The sequence below is a fragment of the Peromyscus leucopus genome, chromosome 1, assembly GCF_004664715.2.
Source record: "Peromyscus leucopus breed LL Stock chromosome 1, UCI_PerLeu_2.1, whole genome shotgun sequence".
Lineage (NCBI taxonomy): Eukaryota > Metazoa > Chordata > Mammalia > Rodentia > Cricetidae > Peromyscus > Peromyscus leucopus.
This window is the reverse complement of record NC_051063.1, coordinates 6084171-6097758: the sequence shown is the minus strand read 5'-3', so window position 1 is coordinate 6097758 and position 13588 is coordinate 6084171. Positions and strand designations below refer to the sequence as shown.

At 39.1% G+C, this 13588-nt stretch overlaps 1 pseudogene; it reads left to right on the top strand.

Moving 5' to 3' along the window:
• Window positions 1-12062: 12062 nt before the first annotated feature.
• LOC114703490 lies at window positions 12063-12954 on the top strand (annotated as a pseudogene).
• The last annotated feature ends 634 nt before the right edge of the window (window positions 12955-13588 follow it).

Below are 13588 nucleotides of genomic sequence, written 5' to 3'. Positions count from 1 at the left end.
GACGTGGAGGTACCCACTTGGGTGTGAGAGAAGTCAGACAGAGGAAACTGCCTACTGCTCCTCAGAACAGACATGCAGGATGGAATCACGTCAAGGTGTGATTATATTTTAATTTCAAAAAAATGTTTTTTAAATTGGGGAAAATGAGGTAAAATGTAAATTGAAATCAGTGCATTACCAAAAAAAAATTCAGGGCAAAACCTAGGAGAGTTGAACTGAAAGAATAAGGGATGGACATGATCAACATGCACTGTATACATGTATGGAATTTTCATAGAATTTTTTAAAATGTATCTTTTAGGAAACAAAGTGCAATGCACTACAAAGTGTAAATGGAGGGCAATATAGTGTGTGTCAAACTAACTAGGATGAAAAAGGATAGTTTCCCATTAATTCTGAATAATGAGGAGGAGAGCAGGCTTTCATTAGAGAGACCGTGAGATTCTCCTGCCCCTGTTTGTTGAAAAATAAATACATTGACTTTGTTGTTTTTGTTCTATTTTGGGGGTGGGTGGGATTCTGGTTTTTTGCTTATTTTTGTTTGTTGGCAGTGTCTCTCTATGTAGCACTGGCTGGCCTGGAACTCAATATGTAGACCAGGCTAGCCTTGAGCTCACAGAGATCTGCCTGGTGTTACTTCCCAAGCGTTAGGATTGAAGGTGAGCGCCACTGTGCCCTGCCATTGATTTTTTTTTAAAGAGATCATAGTATGAAGAGATATTTATAGGTAAATTTGATCCCTTCACTTCTCCTTATACGTAACAATGGAACATGGGGGACTAGCAGAGGATGTGCTCACATCTGGATTATGATATTGGTTTCACAAGTATGTATATATTTTAACCCTTATAAACTCTATACTATAAAAATGTACTTTTCCCTTATATGGCAATAGGACCTCAAACATGAATAATATTCTCAACCTGTGAGTCATGATCCTTTTGGGGGTCACATATCAGATATCCTGCATATCAGATATTTATGTTACAATTCATAACTAGCAAAATTACAGATATGAAGTAGCAATGAATAACTTTATGCTTGGGAATCACAACATGAGGAACTATATTAAAGGGTAGCAGCATCAAGAAGGTTGAGAATCACTGATATAGATATTCTACTGATAAGAATTTGCATATAGTAAGAATTGCATAAACAATATTTTTTTAACTTCATATAAACTATATATTCAAGTTTTGGAGAGGAATTGCCTCAGGATAAAGAATGAAGGATACATTAGGAATGTTCTTGAACTGGAAAAGCCTTCTTTTCCTTGTTTTGTTTTGTTTTGTTGGTTTTTGTTTTTGTTTTAGTTTTTGAGACAAGGCATTATCTGAGCCAAGCTGGCCTCACACTAACTAAGTAGTCCAGTATGATGGCCTTAAACCTCTGACTCTCCTGCCTCCCAAGTTCTGGGATTACAGGTGTACACTACCACACCTAGTTTATATATCACAAAGTTCAGTTTATGGAGTGTTGGGCACTGAACCCAGCTCCTCATGCAAGCTACGTAGGACTCTACCAACACAGCTACATCTACAGTCCCTGTTACAGTTACTTTTAAGATATATAACTAAATTGTGTTCATAAAAGAAGATTAAGTGCTAAGGTTTAGCTCAGCCATACAGCACTTGCCCAGCATGTGTGAAGCCCTCGGTTTCACCACCAACACCAACCAATAAATAATCGTAAACGGTAAAAATCAATCTCTGTAGAGCATATTCTCAATGGTGGTCAGATGGCCCAACCTTGCCCCATTCTGGCTGTCTGAACACTATCTGTGAGCCAGATCATGTCAATCCTCTTCTCTGTACCAAGTGTCTCTCCATGCACTCAAGGACAAAGAACCCTGCACTGAAAGTCCATGTGAAGGCTTGAATGAGAACAGCTAATTAGTCAGACTGCAAGATTCTCACCACCACCATGGCCTGGCTCACTTCTTCCCTGACTACTCCTTACCTCCTCTAGAACCTGCCAACCACCAGAGCATGCCCGTGGCACCAGCACCCAAATCAAGTTGTTCCGAACTACTTATAACTCCCACTCCAGAAATTTCTACATCTCTGGGTGCCTCAAACACCTGTATGCATCTGGTGCACATAAACTCCCATAGGTATACACATATATGTAAAAAAAAAAAAGAATAAATGTATTTTTAAAATATTCCAAGGCATAAAATCTTCATGGTTGGGAATATCATAGTCACAGCCCCACTATTAGAATTCCTAGCCACTCCCCCAGGTACATGACCACGTGTATGCTGTCCAGTAGCCAAGCAAGATGCTTAGTCATCCTAGGGCCTTATGTCCTAGATCACATAATCTGCATGCAGCATGGTCATGCAATCTATCTGCATGCCTGGCATAGCTACACAAGCCCATATGCACATGTGAAGAGAGGAGGACCTATAAAAGCAGATTCCACCTATTCCTTCCCTCTCTTCCTGCACAGTCATTCCATAGGCCAATGTACACTCTTTCTATTTCCTTCCCTTAATAAACTCTTACAGTGAGTTTTGTTGTGCCTCGTGGTTTCTCTTGCATGGTAAACCTTAATAAATAACACCCACTCCTGGTGCAATTTCTGTTTAATTTCATTTCTGTTGCTGTGGGGGAAAAAATACACAAACAGAAAACAACGTAATGGAAATGTATGGCTGCCTGGGGGCCAGCCTCCAGCAGTGCAGGCTCAAATGGAATCCACAGAGCAGCACACACTATGACTTTTTTATCTGAGGGGTAAAGGGAAAAAACACTCACTCTCTTGATGGTTTCCTTCAGATCTTTTCTTTATTCTTCCTTCATAGTCTCTATTCTTTATTTTCCTGGTAACTTCCTTCTCTCATTCTAATTCCTTCTAACCCTGTCTTTATTCTTGATGTGTTTCTTCTCTATCTTTGTTCTTGATGTGTTCCTTCTAACTCATTTTAACTCTTTCTCTATCCTTCCCTTACATCTTATGTACCCCAGCAAAATCTCTCAGGCAATATAAAATTTACAGTTTGGGTCGGGCGGTGGTGGCCCACGCCTTTAATACCAGCACTCGGGAGGCAGGGGCAGGCAGATCTTTGTGAGTTCAAGGCCAGGCTGGTCTACAGAGCGAGATTCAGGAAAGGCACAAAGCTACACAGAGAAACCCTGTCTCAAAAAACAAAACAAAAAAAATTACAGTTTGGTTACATTCTGTTTTTCAAGTGGATGGTTATAATGAAAAAAGTAAAAATCCAGCATGTTTTCCATATCCCTTAACATGATCAAACATTTTATGTATTACAGGTGAAAAACAAATTATCCCAAGAACCTATGAACATTCATACCCAAGCAACTTGTTACAGATTAACAGTGTGTAAGCAAGCAAGATATTCTTTTACTGGCAGGCTTTGTTTGTGGTTACAAAGAAAGGACCGATCACTTTATTACTTATCTTGAAAGGTAATCTTATAAGAAATGTTTTTTTAAAAATCACAAATCTAAACTTTTATATATGAAAAAGAATCAGTCAGCTCTACTTTAAATCTTTAGGGTGCATACCCACTCATCAATAGTTTTTTATATCAGGACATTGAGGGCAAAAATAGGTACAAGGAATTAATCATCATCTTTGGTCATCAACCAATCTTAGCAAGAAAGGCACATCAGCTAGTAATAATTGGGCTGCTTTGTCGAGACAGGGTTTCTCTGTGTAGCTTTGCACTTTCTGGACTCACTTAGCCAGGCTGGCCTCGAACTCACAGAGATCCACCTGGCTCTGCTCCGAGTGCTGGGAATAAAGGCATGCACCACCACCGCCTGGCCATGCTTTGTTCTTGTTCCCTGACCTTAAAGAGTTCCTCATTCAACTATATGCCTTTCTAAAACTTTAGATTCTCTTCTTATAGTAGTATTTGCTCCGCCCATGACCTTGGGCTATATGGCCCGAAGGATGTAGTGCTTCTTGCCTGAGGACATGACCTCTTAAAAGGAAAGTTAGGCCGGGCGGTGGTGGCGCATGCCTTTAATCCCAGCACTCGGGAGGCAGAGCCAGGAGGATCTCTGTGAGTTCGAGGCCAGCCTGGGCTACCAAGTGAGTCCCAGGAAAGGAGCAAAGCTACACAGAGAAACTCTGTCTTGGAAAAAAAAAAAAAGTTAGAAGGGTCACAGTCTCTTCTTGGTGTTATCAGAAACTGTACAGCCAGGTGCATTAGCTCCTGGACAGAATGGAGGAAGATTTCAGCTGTTCACTTGGTTCTGTATTTTGTGAGTGTATTTCCCCTACTTATATCTTAATAAATTCCCTGATACCCCTTAAGCTGACTCCCGTGGATTTCTTGCATAATCTTGTTGGGTTTTTCACCTCAAAGCTATTTGACAAAAATATCTTAGCCTAACTTTAAATTATTTTCAAAGCTTTGTTTCAGCTATGATGCATTCCAAAACCTGTGAACACATCTCTCAACATTAAGGTTAAAAGAATTTTTAAAAAATTAAAAGCTAAAAACAAAATTTTTTTAAAGCTTAAAAAAAAAAGAATTTAAGCTAACTGGGCTACTGGGACTCAATTGTTTTCCTTAATCATTAACCTAAGTCATAGTCTATGTGGCTCCTCAATAGAAACTCATGTGTGTAGCTGTGTGACACTTCCTTGTTTTATATTTTATCATCAAAATTCTATTTAAACTAACATTATTATTATCAGTTAGACAGTATAGCTTAGGAAGAAATCATCTTCATAATAATCCACAGGTAAAAATGCCCAGTAGAATGGAATGTTTCCATGAGATAAACACACTACATTCAGGCAATGGAGATCTCCCCACACCCATTCACACCATACCAGATACCAGAAAAGACAGCATCAGCAAACATGTGAAGGCACAGCAGAAGCAAAAGACATTTTGGAGTCTGTGGTCTCAGGGCTTTGTCTATCACCCATCAAGGATCTGTCTCTTGGTGAGCTGACACCTTGAACTTCAATTGTCAGCTGCTGCCCCTCTCATGCGGCTACCAGCAGAAATGGGTTCATTTCAGTATACAATTCCAGGTAACAGTTCATCATTGTGTGAACATCAAGGTGACAGAAACTTCAAACAGCCTGTCACACCACATCCACTGTCTAGAGCAGGAAGACACGGATGCATGTCTGCTCGCTTGTTTGTGCTCAGCTCAATTTCTCTACTCTTATATAGGTCAGGAACCCCAACCTATGGAATAGTGCTGGGTCTACCCCCACAAATTAATTAAGACAATCCCTCACAGACATGCCCACGGGCCAACCCAATGTAGACAATCTCTCACTGAGACTCTCTTCCCAGGTGATTCTAGGTTGTGCCAAGTTGACAATGAAAGCTAACCATCACAATGACAGAGACAGGAAGAGTAGAACTAAGTGACTCAGTCCTGGACTGAGGGAGTGAGAAGGCAGAATTTATCACCCTAGAAATAATAATAACCAAGACTTCCTACCCCAAATGCCAGGACATTGCTTCTTACCATTTTTATTCTGCACAGCAGTAGAGTTAATAAGAACAAATCTAGTGTATGAACAATTGTATCCATTTATCTCTATCTGAATATAAACTTAGGTCTATCTAGCTCTCCCTAAAAAAAAAGGTTTAAATGGAAAAATGGTGAGAAATGATTGACAGCTATATTTTTATAAGCATGCTGTATAGCAACTTGAAGAGACAGACACAAAGGTTCAAGAACCAGAACTATTTTCTGCTTGCTAAGGAAATAAAGATCTCTAAGACTGTTTAGGATTTAATTCTCTTTTCTCATTTCCAGACAGCCTCATTCAAGATATCCATCACAACATACATACACAGGTATGTGTGTATGTGTGTGTACATGTATATGTAGATGCAGACACATCTACATGTATATTCAAATGTACAATTTTTATGTATTTGAAAACATGAAATAAGACCCTGGAACGTTTTTAGGCACACAACAAGGTATGTTTCAACAAGAGCTAATTAAGTTAACAATAAAGGGGGGTTAATATCTCAATTGGATACTAACCAAAATGTTGGGGGTTTTTTCATATAAGTTTTCTGTGTGTTTACATGTAGGTGTATACTTTAGCAACAATTTAATAATTCCCACTGAAACTCCATCACCACCAGGGAAAGTAGCCAGTTGATTTCCACTTTCTTGTCCAACAATAATCCTCTGCCTAGCTCTCATAATAGGGCTGGGACTAAGGGACCAGGACACTACACAGGGGCCCAGTGCAAAAAAAATTAGAAGATACAAATCAAATAGATTCTTTCATTGCTTCTAAAGAATTCCAAACAACAGACAAAATATATCAATGTGCACACATGACTGTTTTGATAACACTTTAATGAATCCCATTGAAACAACATCATCAAAACTACAATCTGTCTGCTACTGCTACTTTCTTTGCCATTCTTACATTAGGTCTGTAGTTGAGGGATTTGAATATAAGACAGGGACACATTGGCAGAACCTTAAAGCTATTCCTTGTGTCTGCCCTTTCTCTCCTGAAAATGGAGAAAGACACTAAGATATCCAATCATCCAAAGAAATTACCTTCAGAAGCACATTTTTTTCAATAATTAACCTTACCAATTGTTTTGCACTGTACCTAATAACATAAAATTTTTCAATGGAATTTTAAGAGCAAAGGAAATTGATAAAGACATTAAATTACTAGCTAGTTTTAAGGTTGTACATATTAAAATTGAGATACTATTGCTGTGTTTTAGGAATCTGACTGAATATTTTCTAGAGATAGTAAATACTTCAAACTAAAGATGATCATCTCACTGACAAACAAAACAAAAGTGAGGGTTAAGTACTGGAAGAGGGAAGTATTAAGAAGAAAGCAAATCAGGCCCCCAGGTTAGGCCAGCAGCTTCTGGTAGATTGTGGCCCCTGCAGACCCAAGAGTCTTGGGGGGGGGGTAATTCCCTCTTGTCCATTGCCAATTCTCATGAAGGGACTGGTCCTGCTGAACAATACCCGCAATATCTCTAAGACTCTGGACAGGCCCAGAATATCCCAGAAGAATTTTGGTGAGGATTCAGTGATGATGGTGTACCAGAAACCAGAGGCCTTTAACCAAAACAGTGACTCATTGCAATGAACATTTGCTAATAAAGCTGATAGGACAAAAGAATGTACTATATGACACACCAAGGCCCCCAGTGCCACCAGGACGAATGAAGAGGTATCGGAGAGGCAGCAAAGAGGTTTTGTTGTTTTTGTTTGTTTGTTTGTTTGTTTTGTTCTTATTTTTGTTTGCTTGCTTGCTTGCTGTGTTTTGTTTTGTTTTGTTTGATGTGGGAGTAGGGCACTGCAGGGGTGAGGGGAAGATATGGAGGGACTGGGAGATGAGTAGAATTGGGGTACATGATGTGAAACTCTCAAAGAATTAGTAAAGTTAAATTTTAAAAAAAGAAGAAGAAAGCAGTGAGCTTAAGGAGTCTTCCTGTATTTGTTGAAAGCCTTTGAGTTACATAGCACTGTGGCTGCCACATTTTAAAATCTATGTAAAAAGAGTTTCTTCCAAATGAGATTCTTCAAATGTTCTTGTGATACAAGATGAGAAACTACATCGATTGAATCTATGCAGCAGGGAGAAAACAATATGTCTTCCATTCTATTAGAGTTTGGGAGAGAAGCCACAGGCAAGCAGGCTATAAATCCTGGCAGCTGCCAGAAGAAGGCTTGAGAGGGAGAGGCAGTCATGCCTTTTGAGTTAGAGCAAGCCGTGAAGGGCTGCATGCAGCTGTTCATGGGAATCTTCAAAGAAAAGTATGGAAACCCTAAGTGTCAGAACAAACGTGCTTGGGGTCTTGATCAGTCTCCAAAAACAGAATAGAAAGGAGGAAAAGCAAAGTTATAATTTTTGACTTAGAATTCAAAAGAAGCAGGCTTAGATCTGCAGAGTGATAGTCATGTCTCACTTTTTATCCTGCATTATATCTTTAAATTTGCACAAATCATTTTCTATTCTTAAACTATAAATACACTAGCAATATAATCAAATTTATAGTTACATATCTTAGTTTTTAACATGTATTAATTATCCTTACTAATGGGATTCAATGTGTTAATACATAAGCTTTCAGCATGCACTAAGTCCAGCCTCTTTTTCTCCACCCTTTACACACACACACACACACACACACACACACACACACACACACACGCACACACGCACGCACGCACGCTCGCTCAGACACATGTGTATTCATGTGCACATACATCCCTCTCAACCTCCATTAATAACTATTCTTTCAGACCATTTTTTTCACCCTCTATATCTGAAAGGTAGAACATGAATATGGCAGTTTGATGAAAATGACACCCATAAGTCCATAGGGAGTGGCATCATTGGAAGGTGTGGCCTTGTTGGAGGAAGTATGTCACTAGGGGTAGGCTTTGAGGGTTCAGAAGCTCAAGCCAGGCCCAATGGCTCATTTTCTCCTCCTGCTGCGTGCAGATCCTGAAGTAGAATTCTCTGATACCTCTTCAGCACCATGTCTACCTACATGCCACCGTGTTTCCCACCATGATAACAATGGACTAAACCTCTGAACTGTAAGCCAGCCTCAATTAAATGTTTTTCTTATAAGGGTTGTCATGGTCATGGTGTCTCTTCACAGCAACAGAAACCCTAACTAAGACAATGAACCACTCATCTTTCTGTGTCTGGTTTATTTTGTTTAGCATAATTTTATCCATTTCCATCTGCCTATCTAAATATATTTGAACATTTCAAAAAATATTCTGTGTACAAGGCAGAAAAATTATTACAATCCAAAAATGTCCTTGATGCTAAGTGTGGTAGTATAACCCTCTAATACCAATATTTGAGAGGCTGAAAGAGGAGGATGGAAATTTCATAGCCACACTGAGCTACATACATAATATGACCCTATAATTCTCAGAGATTAACAATAACAGCTTATAAAAACAAAACATTATTCATTACTAAGGCTTGTTATTTTTTTATTTGTGTGTCTGTGTGTGTATGCTTATGTGTGTGAGTGGTCATGGGGCCATAAGGGAACACTGAACCCCCAGAAGCTAGCTAGCATTGCAGGTGTTTGTAAGCTGCCCAATTACATGCTGAAAACCAAACTCAGGTCCTTTATAAGAGCAGTATATGCTTTAAGCACTTAACCATCTCTCCAGCCCCCAGCCATTATGCTTATTCAAATTCCCTCACTTGTAGCTAGAAGTTTTCCTGTGTCCCTCTAGGTTTCTCAGCTGCTTGGTTCCAAGTAAACACATAGCGGTTTATATTAATTGCAAGCTGTATGGCCTATGGCTCAGGTTCATTATTAACTAGCTCTTATAACTTAATTCAACCCATTTCTATTAATCTAGGTTTTGCCACTTGGTTTCATGGCATTACCTGTTCTCTCACATCTTGCTTCTGATGGTGGTGGCTCACAGTTGCTTTTGCGACTCTGCCCTTCTTCATCTCCATCTTCAGTTTGAATGTACCACATAACATTATTCTGCCTTGCCATTGGCCAAACAGTTTTAGTTATGAACCAATGACAGCAACACATATTCACAGTGTATAGAAAGATATCCCAGAGCACTTTCCATTTTCCGTCTAATGAAAAAGGAAGGTTTTAATTTTAACATAGTAAAATTATATATATCAAAACAGTTATCAAGCAAGAATTACAGTTGCAGTATCTAGTCTATGTATATTTGGTAAATTTAAAGAAAATATTCTATCATCTATCTTGTATTTGTGAGTCTAAAGGTTTATATCTAATTTGCCTTTTATCATAACTAATGGAAACTATAATTATAACTATCTAGTCTTCAACTCCTTCAAAAACCCCCAGAAGGACATAATATTACCTAAGTAAACAGAAAGTCCATTGTAAGCAACTTCCAAAACTCTAGAAATAACAAGAGACATCTGGTTGCCTGGACAGTTACCCAAAGTTCCTCTGCAATGTTGGGGCATCCATCTTCAGCCTACAGGACTAGAGTCTCTGGAAGACTTTTTAGTGATGCAGAAAATTTGAAGGATTGTCTCAACTACTGGCAAAGTTCATCAGTCACTTCTCCCTGTGTCCTGCAGAATGTCTGGCAAATTCTTCTGTGAAGCAGAAACCTGAAGGACCATCTCGCCCTGTTTTGGCAAAGTTCAGTAGTCATTTTCCCATAGGTCTTGCATGTCCAGGATACACAACAAACTGTTAAGCAATCCAGGCAAAAGCAGTTTCTTGCTCAAATGGCTAGTTTTTCCAAGAAGAAGATAAACTCAATGATGAGTTTCTTCAATGTCCATATCTTCTTTGAAGCAATTGGTGCTGCCAGGAGCAGATGTGTCTCACTGTCCATAAAAATCTACATTCTTAAAACATTTTAAATGCCATATTCTGTAGGTCTTTGGAGTGTTTGAAGATTACCTACCTAATTGAAATACATACCTAGAAAACTTAACTAACATGACTATAAGTTTGATTATCATAGATGACTAATTATTAATCTGTATTTCTTAATTATACATTTTAAATTTTAAATGAATTGCATAAGCTAATACCTTAAACAAGAGTAGAAAATACATACAGTATAACAAAATTAACTATTTTTTTTAAAGATTTACTTATTTATTATATATACAATATTCTGCCTGCATGTGTCCCTGCAGGCCAAAAGATGACACCAGATCTCATTACAAGTGGTTATGAGCCAACATGTGGTTGCTGGAAATTGAACTCAGAACCTCTGGAAGAGCAATCAGTGCTCTTAACCACTGAGCCATCTCTCCAGCCCCCAAAATTAACTTTAAATTTGTATCAATAAACCAAATCCAGCCAGGTAGTAGTGGCACATGCCTTTAATCCCAGCACTTGGGAGGCAGAGTCATTTGGATTTCTGTGAATTCCAGGCCAGCCTGGTCTACAGAGAGAGATCCAGGACAGGCACCAAAACTATGTGGAGAAACCCTGTCTTGGAAAAAAAAAAATCCATATCAATGTAAAGTATTTTGAGATTACCAGTTGTTTTCTGGATCAAAGTAGATTCAATAATCTACCCTTTTGTCATATCATTTCTATATTATACATTTCTATATCATATCCTCCTTTCTTCTTTTAGAAAGAGATTGACTATGACCAATAACAATTTGTAATCAACCCCTAAACAAAGACAAACATACATACTCCATTTTTTGGGAATGTAGGTATAGTTTTCTAGGCTACTTCCTACTGATTGGGGGGCACTACCAATCTTATAGGGACCCTAAGAGAATTTAGGATAATAGTCAAGTCCTGGGAAGACCTGTTATAATCTTTGTCAAGATTTAGGAGGTCTCACTTGATCAAATCTGGTCCATCTAAACCTGAAACAAATCCACAGCCTCTTGCTTACAAAAGCAGAACCTCCTTTCCAAAGCAACATATCCTTAGATCCAAATTTTGAAGTCAAGATAACTTTAATATATGTGTGTGTGGTGTGTGTGTGGGTGTGGGTGTGTGTATGTGTGTGTTTAACTTAGCAGCCTTTACAATCAAATGTCTTTCTTCAGTTAGCTCATTAACAGTAAAAAAATAAATAAATAAAACACAATATACATAATCCAGACACTCTGTGTATTTTCCATCTTTATGTGGCTTATTTCTTTTATATTATTTTTATTGTCTCTTTAATGACTTTATTTTTTAAAATTATTTATTTCTTTATATAACCACCTATACTCATTTTCCTCTCTCTTCTAAGCCTCTGTACATTTTTACAAACACTGTAAACCGTTTAGAGGTTTTTTCCATCTGAATCTGTCTTATTGTATATCTATAATCCTTCCAAAGTAACATATCCTTTTCTGACCAGGAGAGATTTTGAACTGCTAATCTGCCATGGCTAGGATGAAAGTGGCAGCAGCCCTGGCTGCTGGCTCCACCCACTTGGTTTTTCAACATGATGCAGGTACCAAGGAGTCATGCTTACCTCCCCAATTCTGGGAAGCAGCAATAAGTAGTATGACAAAGCAGAAGAACTCAATTTCTTCCTAGGAGCTTAGGAAAACAAGATAAACAACTTAAGGTTTAAAACAAAACAGCCCAGAGAGGCAGTGATTTAATGGAGATGGAAAACTACACCAGAGTCCAAGAACTTATCTTCCTTGGCCTGACCCAGAGTCAAGAAGTGGGCGTGGTGCTGTTTCTCTTCCTTCTCCTGGTGTATGTGACAACTCTGCTGGGGAACCTTCTCATCATGGTCACCGTGACCTGTGAGGCCCGCCTTCACACCCCCATGTATTTCTTGCTCAGGAATTTGTCTATTGCCGACATCTGTTTTTCCTCCATCACTGCCCCCAAGGTTCTGGTGGGCCTTCTCTCAGACAGAAAGATTATCTCTTTTGATGGTTGCCTCACTCAGATATTTTTCTTCCACCTGGAGGAGTAGATGTGTTTTCTCTGTCAGTGATGGCTCTAGATCAATATGTGGCCATCATGAGCTGGGGCTGTTGCATTGGCTTAATAGTGGCCTCCTGGGTGGGAGGCTTTGTCCACTCCATTGTGCAGATTTCTCTCTTGCTGACACTTCCATTCTGTGGACCCAATGTTCTTGACACTTTCTACTGTGATATCCCTCAGGTCATCAAACTTGCTTGTACAGACATCTTTGTCCTGGAGCTGCTGATGAGTTCCAATAAGGAATGCTCACCACACTGTGGTTTTTCTTGTCCCTGGTATCATACATAGCATATTATTGTTGCTGAGGTCTCAGTCAAGAGAAGGAAGGAAGAAAGCCATCTCCACCTGCACCTCCTACATTACGGTGGTCACCCTGTATTTTGTGCCCTGCATTTTTGTGCTTGTCCTCCCCAGGAATAAAGCCACTTCTGTCCTTTGCAGTTATCACCCCACTGCTCAACTCCTTGATCTACACTCTGAGGAATGAGGAGATGAAGTTAGCCATGAGGAGACTCAGGAAAAGACTTGGACTTTCTGATGGAACAGAGAAGTAAACAGCTCCTGCCTATCACTGCCTTTGAAAACATTTGCACCTCAGATATATACAATCTACTGATTTCTGAGTCGTTTTTCTGATTTTACTAAGATACACTTGACTTTCAAAGATCTCATTGTATGATATTTCATGTTATAAAAGAAAATTTAAAAATGAAATTGTTAGCTGGGAAATGGATATTTCTTTTGCAACACAGCCTTGGAAGAAATAGAGGAAACTGAATCAAAGACACTCAGACACTCCAGCACTGTGACCCAGGAGGGAATTAAGACACATATCAGAAGCACAATGCACCAGGGACTCTAGAATTTTATGTCTTCCATGAAGTTATCACATCTATGAGGTGACAAATCCAAATTAAGTTTCTCCTACAACTCACTATCAATTGAAGACTCATAAGCTAAAGACCCCTGTGGTTCGACTTGCCACAACCTAGACTCACCTGGGAAGAGATTCTCAGTGATGCATTGTTCACATTGGGTTGTCCTGTATGCATCTCTATGGGAGATTGTCTTAATTATGACAATATGAGAATATTCAGCCCAATGTGGGTGCCACCATTTGGCATGGAAAGGTAGAGTTAAGCACAAACAAGCAAGCAAGCAAGAAATCAAGCATGTCCTCAGGTCCTC